Source organism: Callithrix jacchus, chromosome X, assembly GCF_049354715.1.
Source record: "Callithrix jacchus isolate 240 chromosome X, calJac240_pri, whole genome shotgun sequence".
Lineage (NCBI taxonomy): Eukaryota > Metazoa > Chordata > Mammalia > Primates > Cebidae > Callithrix > Callithrix jacchus.
Genome location: NC_133524.1, coordinates 27,065,486 through 27,070,683, shown reverse-complemented (window position 1 = coordinate 27,070,683; position 5,198 = coordinate 27,065,486). Strand labels below are relative to the sequence as shown.

The 5,198-nt window shown below is 44.6% G+C and overlaps 1 pseudogene across 1 annotated transcript; it reads right to left on the bottom strand.

The window, feature by feature from the left end:
• Positions 1–1,710: 1,710 nt before the first annotated feature.
• LOC118150533 (melanoma-associated antigen B6B pseudogene) lies at positions 1,711–4,931 on the bottom strand (annotated as a pseudogene). Its single transcript, XR_013531627.1, has 2 exons — positions 4,839–4,931; positions 1,711–3,862 (listed from the first exon to the last, which is right to left on the bottom strand). The product of XR_013531627.1 is annotated as a melanoma-associated antigen B6B pseudogene (transcript).
• Between the last annotated feature and the right edge of the window lie 267 nt (positions 4,932–5,198).

Sequence of the window (5,198 nt, the reverse complement as noted above, 5' to 3'; positions counted from 1 at the left end):
GTGAAAATGGCCATACTACCCAAAGTAATCTATAGATTCAGCGCTATCCCCATCAAGCTACCAATGACCTTCTTCACAGAACTAGAAAAAAACACTTTAAACTTCATATGGAATCACAAGAGAGCCTGCATAGCCAAGACAGTCCTAAGTAAAAAGAACAAAGCTGGAGGCATCACACTGCTGGACTTCAAATTATACTACAAGGCTACAGTAATCAAAACAGCATGGTACTGGTACCAAAACAGACATGGACCAATGGAACAGAACAGAGGCCCCAGAAGCAACACCACACATCTACCATCATCTGATCTTTGACAAACCCGATAAAAACAAGAAATGGGGAAAGAACTCCATGTTTATTAAATGGCGTTGGGAAAACTGGCTAGCAATGTGCAGAAAGCAGACACCGGACCCCTTCCTGTCACCTTACACTAAAATTAACTCCAGATGGATTCAGATTTAAACATAAAACCTAATACCATAAAAACACTAGAAGAAAATGTAGGCAGAACCATCCAGGACATAGGCATAGGCAAGGACTTCATGACTACAACAACAAAAGCAATGGCAACAAAAGCCAATATAGACAAATAGGATCTAATTAAAATTCAGAGCTTCTGTACAGCAAAAGAAACCATCATTAGGGCAAACCAGCAACCAACAGAATGAGAAAAAAGTTTTGCAATCTACCCACCGGACAAAGGGGTAATATCCAGGATCTACAAAGAACTAAAACAGATATATAAGAAAAATAAAAACCAACCCCAAAGTGGGTGAAGGATATGCACAGATACTTTTCAAAAGAAGACACATATGAGGCCAACAAACATAGGAAAAAATGCTCATCATCACTCATCATTAGACAAACTCAAATCAAAACCACATTGAGATAACATTTCATGCCAGTTAGAATGGCAATCATTAAAAAGTCTGGAGACAAACAGATGCTGGAGAGGATGGAGCAATAGGAACACTCCTACACAGTTGGTGGGAGTGTAAATTAGTTCAGCCATTGTGGAACACAGTGTGGCGATTTCTCAAGGATCTAGAAATAGAAATTCCATTTGACCCAGCAATCCCATTACTGGGTATATACCCAAAGAACTATAAATCATTCTACTATAAAGACAGTGCACACGTACTTTCATTGCTGCCCTGTGTACAATAGCAAAGACCTGGAACCAACCCAGATGCCCATCAACGATAGGCTGGGCAAAGAAAATGTGGTACGTATACACTGTGGAATACTGCACAGCCACAAAAAATGATGAGTTGGTGTCCTTTGTAGGGACCTGGATGAGTCTGGAAGCCATCATTCTCAGCAGACTGAAACAAGAACAGAAAACCAAACACCACATGTTCTCACTCATAGGTGGGCGTTGAATAAGGAGAACATGTGGACTCAGGGAGAGGACCATCACACACTGGGGACAGTTGAGGGGGGTTAGGGGAGGGTGGGGGGATAGCATGGGGAGAAATGGCAGCTATAGTATGCACCTAAAGTAAAATAAAATTATAAAAATGAAAAAATAAGGCATACTAAGTAGGAAATACTGAGTAATGAATGGCAGTTACCATAATATGTGTTTTTACACAATATTATTAATTTTTAATTTTCCTAATGATATATTAAGAAATACAATTACCACATCTCGAAGATATCTGAAACAATAAAAGCCTATGGAAAGATTTAAATTTAGCAGCCTTGTTTCAAAAAGGATTTTAGTGAGCTCATTCTGGCTTATATTGATCACTGCATTTCATATGATTTTTTTAAACCCAGAAAACACCACTCTCCAATCAGAGGAGTTTTTTTGATGTAGTCAATAACAGAATATGAAGTACACTAGAATAAAACAAACTAACAGCAGTTTTTAATAACCTAAATAAATCCAACCATCCTTTATTTATATTAAGAAAAGGAATAAGGCAAACCCCAAGAATTAGGCAACTTTTACATTTCCGTTTTTACTTTGTTTTCTCATTATATTACGGTGTCAACTAGTTTACTGTGGAGTTCTTTAAGATTCATATCAAAATCCCTTCTCTGTTACCATGTTATCTAGTTCTGAATTATAGAGAAAATATGAACGGTGTATGATTTTGTTTTATTAATACCAAAACCGTAACTTCCAAATTGCTTAAACAGCTATGAATGTGAGAGCTATGTTACTGATACGTTTATAGTATGAAGCAAAATAAACCTTCACTTAACAGGAACAATCTTGAATATTAATAGTAAAAGCAAAACATAAATCTGTGTTACTCATGTGTAACAGGACAAAAGAAAGATACACATCTTTTCCCTCCAGCCTCTACTATACTGCACTATTTAGAAAGCTCACTACTCTCTTCTTCTAGCATACGGCAAAAATTCTAATTCAGACTTCCCTAGAAGTGGATCTGTAAGATATACTCCCATAAGGTTCCCTGGCCAAGAGAACAGTGCCAGCCCTGCCGTTAAGCTCTCAGTCTCAATGCTCTCTGTGCCTCATCTATCAAAGCCTCTTCATACAGATGTGGGTAGAAACCGGGGACAGTATTATTGATATTGGCCAAAGCTCTCAGGACGCTCATCTTACTGGTTTCAGCATGGGCTCGTGGACCCCACAGGAACCCATAGCATGGAGGATCACCGTCGCACACCTGCCAGTACTCCAGGTACTTATCTTGCACCAAATCTTCCATAATGATCTTCCGGGGCTCCCCATAGATTGAGTGCACGACTCCGTCATAGATCCCCAAAACACTCAGGAAGTCCCAGACCTCCTTTTCAATGGCACAGTTCCCTCTTATGAAAATGAAACTCAAGAGAGACATCAGGATACCCGACTTCGCCAGCCCATTAACACCACTCAGAATTCCTTCACTGGAGAGGCCCAGCATGCTGACAAGGGTGTAGGATTCGCCGCTGGAATCCATTTCTTTCAATTCAACGCCAAAAACCACTGCCAAATGGTTGGAGGTTTTCTTGAGGATCTCGGGCAAGTACACCTTGTACTTTCTGTTAATACGCTTCAGCATGTCGGCCTTCAAAATGATCTCTTTCTTCTCAAACTTCTCCTGTAGGAACTGCACCAACACTCTAGCCTTCCTGTTTAGAGGATCTCGATCTGTGGTCTTAAAGAAGGCAGCTCTATGGGAGGCGATTGCACTTTCCTCATCTTCACTCAAGCCAGGCATATCAAATTTCCAGCATGAAATGCCTGCATCAAGAGAGCCAGTGGATGAAACTCCCTGAGCCCCCTGAGGAGCAGAGGCATTAGGGGAGGTGCTTGCATTTTTCTCATCTTGACCCTTGGCAGCCACATCAGATTTTGAGCATGAAGCACCTGCATCAAGAGAGCCAGTGGGTGAAGCTCTCTGAGACTCCTGAGGAACGGAGGCATTAGGGGAGGTGCTTGCATTTTTCTCATCTTGACCCTTGGCAGCCACATCAGATTTTGAGCATGAAGCACCTGCATCAAGAGAGCCAGCGGGTGAAGCTCTCTGAGACTCCTGAGGAACGGAGGCATTTGGGGAGGTGCTTGCATTTTTCTCATCTTGACCCTTGGCAGCCACATCAGATTTTGAGCATGAAACAGCTGCATCAGGAGAGCCAGTGGGTGAAGCTCCCTGAGACTCCTGAGGAAAGGAGGCATCAGAAGACTTAGGATGAGCACCCCGATAATCAGGAGAAGAGACAGTGGAAGAATGGGGCTCTTCTTGCTTTTCCGCAGTGGTCTGGGGACCTGTGAGACCCTGAGGCTGACCATGGGTCTCTCGGCGTTTGTCACGGGCACGGTGCTTACTCTTCTGACCCCGAGGCATGATGGTTTTGGCCTGTGACAGCAGGTAGGAGTGTGGGCAGGAAGGCTGGCACCTGGACGGGAGAGAATGGCATCACATCGACACCTTCACCAGAGAGCAAGCGTCTTGGCTTTAACCAGGGCCCCTTCTACAGGTTTTTGAGAAACAACTGCTCTAGGAACTCACAGGACTCCTATTCTCCTGGTAAGTTTGTGCCCTTCGAACTCAGGAGGAAGTTAAGAGTGAGTATTAGACGGTAGCATGACAGCCCATTTTGGGGCTTACTGAGGTGACAGCAGGGGCTGGCAATGGGGGCCCCTCTGTTCAGGGGTCTGATCCTCTCTATGTATATTCAGGATCATCATAAAAATTGACAAGACCCAGAGGCCCATTCTCCTCTGCAGCTCTAACATTGACACTAGTAATTTTTACAATACTAATGAGGAGGAAATAAAGAAGCACTTCTGCCCAACACTTCATTCCAAGGACACCCAGACTGCCTATGGCCAACAACAGTGGGAGCATTTGAATTCTCTTGCTGTTTTAGTGAGAATTGTCCCCATGGTAATCAGACTCCTCGCCCTCACTCTTCCCACAACCTGGAAATCACCCTCGCTGACCGGCTGCCATCTCCTTACGTCCAGGGCCCTACTTCTCTGACGCTGACGGGAACAAAGTGAGAATGCACTTCAGTCTCTAGAGACCTGCCGGGACCCCATACTGACGTCAGCAGCAGACTTCGGTGTCACCCCGTTCTGGGGCATGGAGTCCCCTCAATCTTAAGGAGGATTCTCTTTTGACTATGGAGTGCCTGAGATTTCTCTCCCTCCTGACCTGAGTCCACCAGCCTTGGACCGAGGCCTTCATGCTCTTCAACCCGACGGAAAAAGTGAATGCACTTTGGGCCTAGCGGCCATGCTTGCCGACTCCTCAGGGACCGGCTCTGTGGAGCCGCTTTTTTTTTTTTTTTTTTTTTTTTTCTTTTTTTAGGGGGAAAGGGTTTGTGGTCGTCGGGGCATTCACCCCAAGTTTTAGGTCAAGATACCCACCAAAACAGCTGAGAAGATCTGGAACGCCGCTGAGGTGACACAGCACTTTACGGATGAAGGCTTCGGGCCCAGCCCCCTTTCTAGTCGGAAGTCAGGGGGAACTACTTCCGGTCACCCCCACCTGGTATTCCCAGCATAACGGTAGGGGCAGGGCTCTGTCACTCTCCCCGGTGTTCTGTGCGCACAGCAGATTCCACAGAACTCACATAAAGTTTTTTCAGGGGCTCTTTGTGGATGCTTGGACTTCTCAGTCTGTTGAGGTAAATCATTCGACTGGAGACCAAGGATCTCATTCCCCACAGCCCAGAGTAGGAAAAAAGTTAGAGTCCAAGACCGGAAGCCATGGCGGGACCTTCCAAG